This window comes from Somniosus microcephalus, chromosome 8, assembly GCF_052327205.1.
Source record: "Somniosus microcephalus isolate GS21.2 chromosome 8, FLI_Smic_1.0, whole genome shotgun sequence".
Classification (NCBI taxonomy): Eukaryota; Metazoa; Chordata; class Chondrichthyes; order Squaliformes; family Somniosidae; genus Somniosus; species Somniosus microcephalus.
Window position 1 is genome coordinate 244149403 of NC_140994.1, and position 15885 is coordinate 244165287.

At 50.6% G+C, this 15885-nt stretch overlaps 1 pseudogene; it reads left to right on the forward strand.

Moving 5' to 3' along the window:
- The first annotated feature begins 6245 nt into the window (after positions 1–6245).
- LOC147114235 (uncharacterized) lies at positions 6246–6999 on the forward strand (annotated as a pseudogene).
- The last annotated feature ends 8886 nt before the right edge of the window (positions 7000–15885 follow it).

Consider the following 15885-nt stretch of genomic DNA (forward strand, 5'->3'; position numbering starts at 1 on the left):
ACCTGTGAGAGACTCGCTCGGCCTCATCTCCCGAGGTTTCTCGCTCTCTCTTTTGGAGCTGGCGAGCAGCCAGCAACATGCGAGAGACTCGAGCTTCTCTCTCTCTCTCTCTCTCTGTGTTGGAGCTGGCGGCTCACAGACTGGTTTGAAATTAACCCTTTCAATCCCACACACACATGTACATTGGGAATTTCCAACTCCAAGTCCGTCTCTTGGTGTTTTTAATGGTTCTCACCTATTCCTCAGGTAGGGAGGGTTCAGGATGTTCCAACTCCCCTCATCCTTTAATCAAAGCAGACAATTCCAAGCTCTGGGTTTTCTGTGACAGTCTCTTAATTAACCGTTTGAACCAACACACTGCACCAATTAGAATGATGAGGACAATTATCTGGGCTGTGACAAAACTCACTGATATTATTCTAGCCCCTGGGTGCTGAGCTGTGTTGTTAACCATCTCCCACCATGCACCATTCCCAAGGGCAGACGTCTCCTTTTCGGACGTTGGGATGTTTTACTGCGTTAAAGGCGTTTTATAAATGCAAGTTGTTATTGTTGGGCTTTGATGAAAAGGTTTTCTCTCTCTCCAGGTTTTCTCTCTCTCCAGATTATCTGTTCAACAGATCGGGGGGGTGTCTGGAGGTCTTTGCTTATCTCCCCCGTGTGGTCCCGATGTCTCTGTTAGCGGCCAGGCTATCTAATGCATTTTGCTCATTGTTCAGTATCGGCAAGGGGAGAAACATCTCCAAGAGAAAGCTATCAATTAACGATTCTCACCTACACTTTCCTGACTTTCACTATAATGTACTCGTGGGTGCCCTCACACATCTTTCAATCACCTGGGGCAATGCCCCTCGACCCCATTCTCTTGTGTACTCGTGGGTGCCTCACACAGCTTTAATCACCTGCGGCAATGCCCCTCGACCCCATTCTCTTGTGTACTCGTGGGTGCCTCACACAGCTTTCAATCACCTGCGGCAATGCCCCTCCACCCCATTCTCTTGTGTTTTTCTTTTTTATTAGGTTTCCAGGAAAGAAAAGAGAAACCGAGAGGTGACCTGATAGAGCTCTTTCAAATTATGAAGGGGTTCGATGCCAAGAAGATGTTTCCACTTGTAGTGGAGTCCAAAACTAGAGGCCACGAGTATAAGATCGTCACTAATAAATCCAATAAGGAATTCAGGAGAAACTTCTTCACCCAGAGAGTGGTGAGAATGTGGAACTTGAACCACATGGAGTGGTTGAGGTGAATAGCACAGATACAGTTAAGGGGAAGCTCGATAAGTACATGAGGGAGGAAGGAATGGACGGATATGTTGATAGGGTGAGATGGAGTAAGGTGGGAGGAGGCTCGTGTGGAGCATAAACAGCGGCAAAGACCTGTTGGGCTGAATGGCCTGTTTCTGTGTGTAAATTCTGTGTAATTCTCTGTAACCTTTTGTACAGATACACTGTCAGCATTTTACACACTTACAATTTTAGTTTTTTTTAACTGCAGAAATAATCTAAAAATGGAATATAGTTTAGATTACAAGTAATTATTTTGTATAAAATGGTTTCAAATACACTCTCTCAATCTGAATCTCTAGCAGTAAAACATTTTATGAAGTTATTGTGCAATTAAAGGTACGTTCACACTGATATTCTCCGAGATCATTCCATATTCAGGTGATGAATCCACACACTCAATGGGAGTCCATGGAGATTTCACGGAGCCACTGTGCATCCTGACTGCACGGTGCCTGTGGGGGGAATGTATCGCTACACCCGGCTTCCTACACTGGGAGCAGAGCAGGTTGATGGGCCGAGGCAGCTTCTTTGGTTCCAGTTTGTGCTGAGAGACTCTTCGAGAACAGGCCCCAAGGTAGCCTGTTACTGCCCCAGTTCCCCAGGCCAAGGGGACATCACTCCTTCTGATGGGCAGATGTCCCCATGTTGGTTGTGGGTGGGTTAACCAGAGCGGGATGGGGGATGCATCTTCCTGCAACTGGGAGCAAGAGTTGTCCTAATTTGCTCCTCGCGGGGGAGGGTGCCCTTTCTCTCCGGTGGGCAGGCCTGGCCTGCGGTTTACTATTTCTTTTCCTGTCTCCTCAGCTTGGAAAGGTTGACCACTTTTGCTCTACTCAGAGTTTACTCATTAAGGCATTTGCCTTGGCTCAGTGGCAGCACTCTCGCCTCTGAGTCAGAAGGTTGTGGGTTCAAGTCCCACTCCAGAGACTTGAGCACATAATCTAGGCTGACACTCCAGTGCAGTACTGCGGGAGTGCAGCACTGTTGGAGGTGCCGTCTATCAGATGTGACGTTAAACTGAGGCTCCATCTGCCCTCTCAGGTGGACATGAAAGTTCCCGTGGCACTATTGAAAGAAGAGCAGGAGAGTTCTCCCCGGTATCCTGGACAATACTTAGCTTTCAACCAACACCACTACAGCAACAACTTGTATTTATATGGCAGCTTTGATGTAGCAAAACATCCCAAGGCACTTCACGGGAGCATTATAAAACAAAATTTGACACTGAGACACATAAGGAGATATTAGGGCTGATGACCAAAAGTTTGGTCAAAGAGGCAGGTTTCAAGCAGCGTCTTAAAGGAGGAAGGAGAGGTGGAGAGGCGGAGAGGTTTAGGGAGGGAATTCCAGGGCTTAGGGCCCAGGCAGCTGAAGGCATGGCCGCCAATGGTGGAACGATTGAAATCGGGGTATCTCAAGAGGCCAGAATTAGAGGAGTGCAGATATCTTGGAGGGTTGTGGGGCTGGAGGAGGTTACAGAGATAGGGAGCAGTGAGGTCATGGAGGAATTTGAAAACAAGGATGAGAATTTTAAAACAGATTATCTGGTGAATTGGCTGCTGCATTTCCTACATTGCATTCTTTGGTTATACCGACAGCTTAAGTTACACAGCCCACATAACTCCTTGTTTTCACATTTCAGGGGCTTGTAATTAGGGGCGTTCCTGAGTTCTCAGCCTTTTGAGGCTCTGCCAGCTGGTTTGAAGTTGCTGGTCAGCTTTTCCTGGTCTTCGAGGTTGCCGTGTAGACATTTCTGAGCTTAAAATGAATGAAAAATCTGTCAGGTGAACGGCCATCTGAACAATCCTCCCCCTCCTGTCACAGCCGCCTGTGATTCTCTTATATCACCAGTCCGAGGGCTGATATCCTGCCCACTCTGGGCTGTTCCTTGGCCTAACATTGCAAGGTGAAATGATTCTGTTTCCTGGAATCCCTGCGCAGCTGTCGGTGTGCAGAACCTTTGCCTTTTTGAAGCCTGTGCTTGTCCCCACATTATTTAACCTGCTGGACTGGTTCTTTCCACTGCTGCTGTCCGAGCTTCTTGTGTTTCATTGGGCTGCAGTCCCACCCTCTACACTAATGTATCTGAGTTCCTTCTGGCTCTAATCCATCTTTAGAAAGTGGTACTGTCTGTACACGCCTCTCTCCCCTATTATTTGATAAATAAGACCCCATCTCAACACAATCACAGCCACGCTGGTTAATAAGAAAAATCACTGCCTTCCTCTTACCCAATAAAAGACTCCACGGGGTCACAGAATGGGGTTGATTCCAACAGATATGTCGTTCATGTTGCAAACAGTCACTGAGAACAATATGCTGTGTGCAATGTCAAAATGTACAATGACTTGTCACACCTCCAACTCACATAACTTCACTCCACGTTTGAGCTTTCATTATTGAAATGTATGACAAGTGCTGCAATCCAATGAACAATCCTAATGACCATTCCTCGATTGTATTAACAAGTGACTGCTTCAGGTACGACCAGGAATACCAGATCCCATCCACCAAGAGATTTCAGTCAACAGGCTGCTCAACAAGGCTTTCTGCTGACATTTGCTCCCATCGATTCTCCAGTCAATGCACGTCAAACAATTCAACACAGCTCCAGCCCAACGCCAGTGTTCACAGACACTGCCTTTGTACTAACGTGGCCTCACTGCTCTGTGAGGTGTTAATGTTCCATTTCAACCCGTCTACAGTTTGGTTAAAACAATCCGATTCCTGTTCCTGCTTCTCTTCAATTGCTCTGGTTCAGTAACATCCCCCACCCCACCCACACTGTGTCCGGCCAGTTTGCTGGATCGTTAACCCAGGGGTTAAAATCTCAGCTTCCTTGCACTGCCGCGACACAAACCCAAACCCCATCGGAAATGTGATCCCGCCGTTGTTGAGCGGGTGATGGGGCCTGGCTGCCTTTGCTAGAATTTGGGGCTGTTTCAAAGAAATACACAGACATCGATTTTCCGATTGGAGCTGCAGATTGTGCGGCAGAGGCTGCGTCCCTCAGCGTGATCCCAAGGGTTGGCCCAGTTCAAGTTCATGCTATACCAACAATAACCCCCAATGTGGAGCAGATCCTAATTCATACAATACACGTCCATCCAGATCAAAACCATCGCACGTCCCAAAGTTAGAACTGACTGGCTCTGACTGACGAGCAGCCAAAGGAGGCCCTTTGTTAATACAACAGAAAGGGAACTCTTGTCTAAACCCTCGAGACCACCGCAGGTACAAAACATGCTTGGGGATAAAGTACCTTTTATCACCACTAGATATCGCTGGCACACACCCTGGCAATACTGAGCAGCGGCCAGAATGCAGCTTAAAGCTCCCCTGGTTCTAAATATAAAATATAAATACATAAAATAAATATATATATTTTAAAACAAGGCTTGTGAGGAGTCTTCCCTCTGCTCCCTCCGCAAAGGCTCAAACCAACAATATATTGGTCACCAATCTGAAAATTGCCCCCCAGCTTTATTTCAAAGGGTTAAATTGGACAACCCCCGAAAACGGGCGCAGGGATGGCGACGTGCGATGAACCCGCGCCCGTTGATTGCCCTGCAGGCAAGACGCCAACTTGGTGCAACCTGCTCAATTCCATGATTGCTGCGTGCAGCCAGCGCTCCCCGCGCTGTTCATTGGCTGCACACATCGGCAGGGGGCCCAATATCGTGAGTGCTTCCTGCTACTTAAAGCTGGCCTGCACCTCTTCAAGTGGGGCTGCATTGTGGCTGCTGGTGGAGCTGAGATCATTCTGAATATTGTGCTGTGGAGGAATCAACAATGGCTGACCATGGGAGAGAGCGTGCACCAAGGTTTTCGGACGCTGCACTGGAGGTCTTGGTGGAAGAGGTGGAAAGAAGGAGAGATGTCCTGTAACCTCAGGGGGGCCGGAGGCCCACCAGACACATGATGAGAAGACGGTGGGAATAGATAGCGGCGGAGGTCAATGCCAGGAGTGTAGTCCCAAGGAACTGGATGCAGTGCAGGGAGAAGTTTAATGATCGCACACGAGTTTTCAAGGTCAGGAGTGCATCTTCAAATATCCTCCCAACTGCCCCACAAGCCTCATCCACTGCTCAATTCACCACACCCCCATCACTCACCTACCAACAATCTCTATCAATCGGGACTCATACTTAACATTAATATGCTTTACCTCATCCACAAACACGTGGAACTGTTGCAAGTCTCTCAACCACATCTCAAAGCTTGCACACACTGGCAGCTATTCAACCATGGCAGCCACATCGCTCAAACATATTGCACGACACTCACAGACACACTTCCCTCTTTCTACTTCTTTCATATAAATCAAGTCTTTCTTTCCTGTTTTCTTGCAGGAGAAGGTGGCACCCCACCAGAGGCAGCAGGAATTAATGGGAGTGGGAGAGGCGCGCCTGCATGTTTTAACCCCCATGGAGGAGGCAGTGGTGGCCATTGTGAGCAGGGCCATTGCTGAGGCCACCAGAGGGGCTGACGCCATTGAAGATGAGGATATCCGCCTCCCTAATTCTCCTTCTCTCATCCCACTTCCCCCCAATCCCTCAATCTCTCCTGATTTACCAGCTGGTGATGGTGTAAGCTCGCACTTCTTACTGTCTCCTCTCCCCTCAGCACAACCCAACCCTTGTCCCTTTCTCATTTCAGATACTCGAGAAGAGGAAGCTGCCCAGGCATTGGAGAAAGAGCAAGCAGACAGTGAAGATGAAGGGACACTGTCACTCGATTTCACAGTCGCAGCCACCAGCTCAGATACTGATACTGTGTGAAATTTATAGGGTAGCATAGAGGCGGGATCTGTATGTGCTGAGACACCGGACACTAGTACACTGGAGTCAGGGTGGGGAGAAAGGATAGCCCAGGTGCGGAGGGTGAGTTTGCACTTTCGTTCTGCTGTAGAGGACTCAGATGAGGACTTGGATGAGCCAGGCTATAGAAGAACGATGATGGGTTTGCACACCCATATGATTGGTGCACTGGGAAGCCTGCCGGAAAGCCTGCGCTCGATGTCAAGGAGCATGGAGGAGTCCAGCACCAACCTGGTACAGAGCTTCGCGCAGAGCTTGGAGCCCATCCTTTCCGACATGGAACAGGTGGCCACCTCCATCAGCACACCTGTGGAGCCAACCATGATGCAGCGTCTGATGGCCGATGTCTCAGCTTCCATTGCAGCACAAACAGCATCCAGCCAACGTCTGAGTGCTGCAGTGGAAGCTCAGACTGCTGCTATCATGGCTCTGGATACCAGTGTACAAAGGGGCTTCCAGGGTATTACAGCACTGCAGCGATCGGTTCTCCAACAGAGTACGAGCATTGCTGAGGCGCCGCCCCGGGGGAGTGACAGTGGCTCCATGGAGCACCAACCTGCCGTCCTCTCTCAGGATGAAAGAATTTGTGCTCCCACCCCTGCCACTCTGTCAGTGCCCTTGCTATTGCCTGTCAGCCCAGCCCAGACTGCTGCAGCCCAGGGCTAGATGGTGCAGTCTGAAGCTGGGCCTTCTAGGCCCAGAGCTGCTTGAGGTCTCCCTCCAAGGCCGTCTGCAGTCTTCTCCACTGAAAGTCAGCAGCCTTCCACCAGCCATGCTGTAACCACTGGGGAAGCATCTCATAGGAGGACGAGGACAGGCAAAGGCACACGGAAGAGGCACTAAGGGAATGCACAAGGGTGAGTCGTTTATTTTTGTATGCACTATGGCGTGATTTAATTTATAAATTTGGATTGGAATGTGTATTTTGTGTTGGCTTTTATTTCTGCATTGTGGGAAAGAGGAGGATGTGATGGTCAGTGAGGGACGGAAGGTGAGGAGTGTGGGGCTGTTGGTGAATGGGGAATTGGGGTTGAGGTTACTGGTGTCGCTCATGAATTATTTGTTCACGTAGAGCCTGGGCAGAAAGGGGCTGTCAAGGTTGCAGCCTACGTTCCTCTTCCTCCTCTTCCTCCTCCACCTGCTCCTCCTCGAGCTCCTGCTCCTCAGCTTCTCACCTGATAGGTGGTGGCAAGGGCTTCCCCTCATGATGGCAAGGTTGTGCAGCCTGCAGCAGACCACGACAAATCTTGAGAGCCGCTCAGCCGAGTACTGCAGGGCTCCTCCAGAGTGGTCCAGGCAGTGGGAGTGTTGCTTGAGGATGCCAATGGTCTGCTCTATAAGACTCCCTGTGGCAGCATGGCTCTCGTTGTAGGCCTGCTGTGCCCGTGTACGTGGGTTCTGGACCGGGGTCATGAGCCATGCCATGAGTGGATAACCCTTGTGGCCCAGTAGCCACCCTTTGGTTTGCCGTGGTGGTTGAAATGCAGCTGCACAGAGGACTGCCGCTGAATGAACGCAGCGTGACTGCGGCCAGGATTCCGGGCATTGACCTGCGTGGTGCGCTGCCTGTGGTCACACACCAGCTGCACATTGAGGGAGTGGAATCCCATTGGGTTCAGGTACATGACCCAGTTCACATGAGGCGCACGCAAAGCAATGGAGTGGGACTAATTGGATAGTGATGTGCCTCAATTATTCCGAGACTCGAAGTTAGCAGAACAAAAGTAAGGCTTTTATTAACTTAGAACATAACACACGTAAACTAGAGAGATGCCTTCCTTCAGGAGGCTGATGCCCGACTGACTTAGATTACAAAGGAGCCAGGTATGGGCGGAGCCCTGCACACAACCAATTCCAGCACATTCCAATACATAATACATGAGGACTGGGGGAAGGGAAAAGACACAGAAAGCAGGCATTACACGACACAGAAAACAGGCAGTGATGAATGGAATATATTTCATCACATTCACCCCTTCTATAGATTTAGTCTGTTCGGAGGTTTGATAGTCCTCTGCGACCGACGTGGCTGTTGTGGTGCCGCGGGTGTCGGCTGGGTGTCCCCGGTAGCCTCCTGGGTCTCTGCCGGGGGTGCCGCCGGGGTTGTTGAAGGGGTAGTTGGTGGGGGTGCCGTTGGTCGATGTTCTTCCGGGGGTGATGAAAGAGTAGTGGGTGGGTAAGGGTTGCTGTGATCGTCGTCGCTGCTATTGCCGTGGTTGTTGTCGATGCCGGCTGGGGCGACGTCTTTTATGGACACGGTGTCCTCCCTTCCGTCGGCGTGCCGGACATATGCGTATTGGGGGTTGGCGTGGAGTAGGTGTACTGGCTCCATGAGAGGGTCTGTCTTGTGGCCCCTCACATGCCTTCGCACGAGTACCGGACCTGGGGTGGAGAGCCATGACGGCATGGATACGCCTGAGGTGGATTTCCGAGGAAAGACAAACATTCGTTCATGAGGCGTGGCATTAGTGGCCGTACACAATAGCGACCGTATCGAATGTAGCACATCCGAGAGGACTTCCTGCCAGCGGGAGATAGGGAGGCCCTTGGTCCTTAGAGCTAGAGTGACTGCTTTCCACACTGTCCCGTTCTCTCGCTCCACCTGGCCGTTACCCCGGGGGTTGTAGCTGGTGGTACGGCTCGTGGCGATCCCCTTGGACAGCATGTACTGGCGTAGCTCCTCACTCATGAAGGACGCCCCCCTATCCGTGTGGATATAGCTCGGCATACCGAACAGGCAGAACAGGCTGTTGAGGCATTTAATGACCGTGGCGCTGGTCATGTCTGGGCAGGGGAAGGCGAATGGGAAACGGGAGTATTCGTCCACAATGTTCAGGAAGTAAACGTTGCGGTCGACGGACAGGAGGGGGCCCTTGAAATCTAAGCTGAGCCGCTCGAAGGGCCGTGTAGCTTTGATTAAGTGGGCTCTATCTGGGCGGTAGAACCGAGGCTTGCACTCAGCGCAAGTGCGGCAGTTCCTGGTCAGAGACCGAACTTCCTCAATCGAGTAGGGTAAGTTACGGGACTTTATGAAGTGGAACAGCCGCGTGACCCCTGGGTGGCAGAGGTCGTTGTGGAGGGTCTGTAGCCGATCCTCGGTGGCGCTGGCACACATCCCTCGTGAGAGGGCGTCAGGGGATTCGTTAAGGGCCCCTGGCCGGTAAATGATGTCGTACTCGAAAGTGGAGAGCTCGATCCGCCACCTAAGAATCTTATCATTTTTAATCTTCCCCCTCTGTTTATTGTTGAACATAAACGCTACCGACCGCTGGTCGGTAAGTAGGGTGAAGCGTTTGCTGGCTAGGTAGTGGCGCCAGTGGCGCACTGCCTCCACGATGGCTTGGGCCTCCTTTTCCACGGAGGAGTGTCTGATCTCGGGCCCTTGGAGGGTCCTCGAGAAGAAAGCTACGGGCCGCCCTGCCTGGTTGAGGGTGGCCGCCAAGGCAAAGTCGGACGCATCACTTTCCACTTGAAATGGAGTGTTCTCGTCCACTGCCTGTAGCGTGGCCCGCTCAATATCCTGCTTAATGCTTTTGAAGGCGGCGTGGGCCTCAGCAGAGAGCGGAAAAGAGGATGCTTTCAAGAGGGGGCGGGCTTTGTTGGAGTAGTTGGGGACCCATTGGGAATAGTAAGAAAATAACCCCAGGCACCTTTTCAGGGCTTTGGGAGTGTTGGGCAGGGGCAGCTCCCGTAGGGGGCGCAATCGGTCGGGGTCTGGTCCGATTTCCCCATTCTCCACCACGCTGCCCAGTATGCAGAGGCGCGTGGTGTTGAAAACGCACTTGTCCTCGTTATAGGTGAGGTTGAGTTTTTGTGCGGTTTTCAGGAACCTCTCGAGGTTCGAGTCGTGATCCTGCTGGTTGTGACCGCAGATGGTGACGTTGTCGAGGTAGGGGAAGGTTGCCTGCAAGTGGTGGTCATCGACCATGCGATCCATCTCCCTCTGAAAGACCGAGACCCCGTTCGTCACCCCAAAGGGGACTCTGAGGAATTGGTAGAGGCGTCCGTTCGCCTCGAAGGCGGTGTACGGGCGGTCCTCTGGTCTGATAGGGAGCTGGTGGTACGCTGACTTGAGGTCGATGGTGGAGAACACCCGGTATTGGGCGATTTGGTTCACCATATCTGATATGCGGGGTAGCGGGTAGGCGTCTAGTAGGGTGTACCTGTTGATCGTTTGACTATAGTCGATCACCATCCGTTTCTTCTCGCTACCCCTTACCACTACCACTTGGGCGCGCCATGGGCTGTTGCTGTGTTCAATAATGCGCTCTTTCAGGAGCCTGTCTACCTCGGTCGCGATAAACCGCCTGTCCTCCCAGCTGTACCTCCTGCTTTTGGTCGCTATTGGCCGGCAGTTAGGGGTAAGGTTCGCGAATAGCGAAGGCGGCTTTACCTTCAGGGTAGCCAGACCGCACACTGTGAGGGGCGGCTGGGACCCACCGTACTTGAGCGTGATGCTTTGGTGGTTGCACTGGAAATCCAAACCCAAGATCACGCTCGCACATAGATTCTTCATGATTAATACTTTAAAATTATCATACACAGTTCCGTTAACGCACAATTGTACCGTGCAGTAACCCAGAATGGTCGATGTCTGGGTTTTATCGGCCATAGAGATGGTACCCTGAGCAGGGACCACTTTTAGGGAGAGTTGTTGTGCCAGTTCAGGGTGGATAAAACTCTCTGTGCTTCCACTGTCAATTAAGCATTTAACCCGGCACCCGTTTACCTCGATGTCCACCATTGATTTGGATAGCGGGTGCGGCCTGGTCTGGTCCACTGTGACCGATGCCACTGTCGGGCCCTGATCGAGACAAGATGGCATCCACGCTGTCTGCTCATAAGATGGCGGACCCCACGAGGTCGGGCGAGATGGCGTCCAAGATGGCCGCTCCCACGGCGCACACGCGGCGGTGGCGGGTTTTCCGGCGGTTGGTTTTCCGGCGGGGTTCCCTCTGCACACCTTCCCGAAGTGCCCCTTCTTACCGCACTTAAAGCAGGTGGTGCCTTTCGCCGGGCACAGGTTTCTGGTGTGCTTTGGCTGCCCGCAGAAGTAGCAGTTGGGTCCTTGATGCGTCGCGGCTGTCGTAGGGCTTCTGGGGGGAGAGCTGGGCCCCACCGGTGTCGGGCTGCCGGGCGGGGAAGATGCCTTCCAAGATGGCGGCGCCCTCGGCGCGCACGTGGCGGCGTGGGCGGCGCGGGCTGAAGAGTAGGTGTCCGAGTTTCTCTGGGCGATCTCCAGGGACCGCACGGTGTCCACAGCCTGTTTCAGGTCCAACTCCGTTTTTTCCAGCAGTCTTTGCCGGATGTGAGTGGAGCTGAGGCCTGTGATAAAGGCATCGCGAACAAGCTCATCGGTGTACACTGCGGCTTTTACATCTCGGCACTGACAGTCCTTGCCAAGCTTTTTCAGGATGCTTAGGAACTCCTCCACCGATTCCCCAGGTCGCTGTGCACGAGTAGCGAGTAGATGCCTAGCATACACCTCATTCGTAGGCTGCTGGTAATGCGCCTTTAAGATGTTGCAGGCGGCCAGGTACGTCTCGGTGTCTTGGATGAGGGGGTAAACCCGGTGGCTTACCCAATTCCGTAGCATTCCGAGTCTCATCTTCGCAGTGTCCGTAGCGTCTTTGACGGCTGCGGAATTGTCCAGGAAGAATTCCATACAGTCAAACCAGTGTCCGAAGCGTGCTGATGCGTCCGGAGCATGTTGATCCAAATCCAAACGTTCGGGTTTCAGGAGTTGATCCATAGTGTTGAAAATTTAAGTTAATAAAATTGATGTGCCTCAATTATTCCGAGACTCGAAGTTAGCAGAACAAAAGTAAGGCTTTTATTAACTTAGAACATAACACACGTAAACTAGAGAGATGCCTTCCTTCAGGAGGCTGATGCCCGACTGACTTAGATTACAAAGGAGCCAGGTATGGGCGGAGCCCTGCACACAACCAATTCCAGCACATTCCAATACATAATACATGAGGACTGGGGGAAGGGAAAAGACACAGAAAGCAGGCAGTTACAAGACACAGAAAACAGGCAGTGATGAATGGAATATATTTCATCACAGATAGTTCGTTCAAAGAGCCGGCACCGGAACAATGGGCCGAATGGCCTCCTTCTGTGCTGTTCATTCTATGAGGACTCAGGCCAGTTCCCCCACTGAGCCATGAAGTGTCATCTTGATTACCGATGTGAATACAGTCCAGCATAGTCCAGGTGTCATTCTAGATCCAAATACCAGCTGGGAATTGACCCATAAAAGGGTGTAAATTCTATTCAAAAACATCTCCATTTATCTTTCTGGAGTTCCAGCTTTTGAAAAAGACAAAAGAAATGTGGAGTAAACGAGAAATGGCTGATGATGTTCTGGCAGCTTCTTTTGGTCATAGTTTCATCTAATTGTGGAATAAAACATTTCTCAAATATACAAACAAACTCCATTAAAGAGCAGGGTGGCAGCAACAGGCATTCCAGGATGCAGAGGAAACTTGTGTTGATTCTAGTTTTCCTGGTTTCTGGGCGTATTGAAGTGAGACAAGAGGCAAATACTAATAGTGACTGTGGTGGGCCTGGGATCTGCCTCCAGACACAAACACCTCATTGCTCTGATATTGTGACAGAAATACACAGGATAATGAGGACAGATTACCCATGGCAACCACATCACATCAAACAGTTTAAGGGATCGTCCATGGTTTTATGTTTCTGTGACTAGATTTGAATGTTAGTGAGGTTAAATCAGAATCCAGACTGACACAAACTTTCTAAATCCCTTTAAATCAACAAGATCAACTTTCTAGAAATTGTCTTTTATATGAACAATATGACATGTTCCAGTCACCCATGGGAAGTATTTTATCGGATGTTTATAGGTTGGGAATGTCTCGAAACTGGTTTGTCCTGTGTCGTGCTGAAACAGGGTTGGGCAATACTTAAAAGTTGTTGAAGCAAGCTGCAGAACCTTCAAAACAAAATGATTTTATTTTCAAATCCTGTACCCCAGGCTTTGTGTGAAGCTCCCTCGCAAGACCATTTAGTCAAATAACCGAATCCTTCAATCCCCATCTAACTGTGTGTCTCTCTCTCTCTGTCTGTGCCTCTCTCTCTCTGTGCCCCTCTCTCTCTCTCAGTCTCTCTCTTTCTCTTTATGTGTCTGTCTGTCTCTCTCTCTCTCTCTGTGCCTCTCTCTCTCTCTGTGCCTAGCTGTCTGTCTGTCTCTCTCTCTCTCTCTCTGTCTCTCTCTCTCTGTCTGTGCCCCTCTCTATCTCTCCCATGTCTCTGTGCCCCTCTCTCTCTCCCGTGTGTCTGTGCCCCTCTCTCACAGCAGGGAGGTTCATAGGAGAGAGGAGCACAAGAGGGAGTTTCAGAACAGCAGAGAGGAGACCAACAGAGGGGCCGAAGTCGGAGGAGGCACGAGCCACAAAACAGGGTCGCATCAGGTGGTCTCTGACATCTGCAGCCTCCTAGAAGAAGACCTGCTCCCTGCTGGACCTGGCGGACACCCATTACCAGTGACTGTGAAAGGCACCACCGCTCTCAGTTTCTTTGCCTCTGGTTCCTTCCAGGCCACTACCAGAGACTTCTCGAGTGTCTCGCAGTCCGCTGCGCACAAATGCATACTGCGGGTGATGGATGGATTGTTTGCCAGGCCTGGGAGTTATACTCACGCACACACAAAAGGAATCTAAGGTGACATATTCTTGAGCATTCCTGGTTCCTTTCAGATGTAAGTTGCAGCGTTCTCAAAATTCCCGCACTCCCCAAGTTATGGATTAAGGGACCCTGTTTTTGGACAAGTTATTAAAAGCAGGGTACCCAAAATGGCTTCTGTAAACCTCGTGACCAAAACTGACAGGATTTTTAAAGCAAGGCTCTGCAGGCAAGCAGGCCTGGAAACAAAACTTAAAATGCAGGAATCTGTGAGAACAGGACTCTCTGGAGCCAGCCAGACAAAGTAAACACAGAATACGCATTCATTCGACTTGAATCTAATCAAGCTAGAATGGGTCTATAATCATGGCCATTAGGTTTCTGCATGTTTAATCGGTAACAGCTCACAGTAGCCATCAAGTTAGGATGGGGACAATTAAGTCTTATCCATGACAAACAACCGGGACATCGGGGCCATTAGACCCGGAGACAACCACTCCAAAAGTCGTTAAAGTAAATGGTTGTAATCATTTAGAACAAGCCCGCCAAAAGTCAAACAATGGACTGACCTGATTTGGTGCTGATAAGGAGTTGAAGAACGGGTATAATTGTAGGCCCATCAGTGGTAATCGCTCTCTCTTAGCTCTTAGCTCTCTTGCTGCTGCTCTCATCGTTTGGCTTTTGGCCTGCTGCCGCTCGTGCTCACACCCTGGCCTCATGGTAGGCTCTCTTCTCGCTCCCCACACCGCTCAACAACCAAGGACGCCCATTACACCAGGGCCAAACGCGGGAGGGCAATGAGACCCGAGTTCAAAAGCCACACAGGACACACAGGCCACAAAAAGGGGCAGGTGAGACGAGACGAGACGACATGAAGAAGAAGGTAAACCGATAAGAGCAGAGAAGGGCAGCGAAAGACGCATTGGTAAAAACCCAAACGCCTAGTTATAAGCTGGCGTTTGGTGAAGAAATTAGCAGTGTGTGTATGGATCGTGAGAATAAGTTGCCATTTGAACACTGCGAATAAGCAGGTGTTAAACGTGGGTGGCAGTGCCCGTGATGAATATACTGGCGTTCAAAGCTTGGGTAGTAAAATCTTCCAAGCGGTAAAGACCGCCAACCGAATCTGACCGCGCCATTACCGCCGATGACCGCCCGAGGGAGAAGAAGAAGAAAACCCTTCAGGACGAGACGACGAAGGTACCTGAGGAAAAAGGAGGGTGCTTCGTAGCAACAACTTCAGCGCCGCGCCCTGGGACCATGTGGTGACGGGTACCCCAAAGGACAGGTAGGACAGACCTCAAAATATCACAACCGTTAAAGCAACTGGTTTTGGACTGGTGAGCATGAATCCCTGGCCCCTCATAGCTTAATCTAGTTAGGTATAGGGGTGGGATTAACGATAAGGGGATTGTTTAATGTAGTTGTTTTCCCTCGATGTGCCGTGTGTTCCCCATTCCCTCATAAGTGTAATTGTTTTATGACTGTATTCATACCAGTAATTCTCATAAGATTGTGTTTTATTCAGCTTTAATAAAATCTTGGTTTTCTTACACCAAACCACTTGTCTACTCGATTTTCTGTATCGCCGCCTGTACCTAAGTCCGGTGTCTAGAACCCAGGGGTGTGGGAGCGATTCTAACTGCTCAAGGGACAGTCAGAGGTGAAGCTGACTGGGCACACATGCCACCCCCTACAGAAAATAGCGACCGCGGCAGGACTCCGGCAACAGGGTTGCGATACAGTAGACAATGGTTCGGATGAGCAAACCATGATGGAGGAAACGATTTCTGATTATATGTTTAGCAAGGTGAATATCACAAAGAAGTGGATCACCATTCTGTTAAGGGCTGGGCATCTGGTAGATGCAGCAGCTAAGTGGACAGAGGGGAAGGAACACAAGAAGTCCTTAGAGAAGGAAATCTGGCTGATGTGTTTCAAAATGCAGGACCAGCTTTTGGACAGGCTCGTTGCAGCACAGGCAGCCGAGTTAAAGGAGTCAGCCCTGGAGATCCAGGATAAGGCTCTAGCAGGGTAGAAGTTAATGGTAGCGTTGCAGGCCCTGAATCAGGAGAGGTTGTATTTAATGGGAGAACACAAGGCCCAGTTGGAATACCGACAGTGC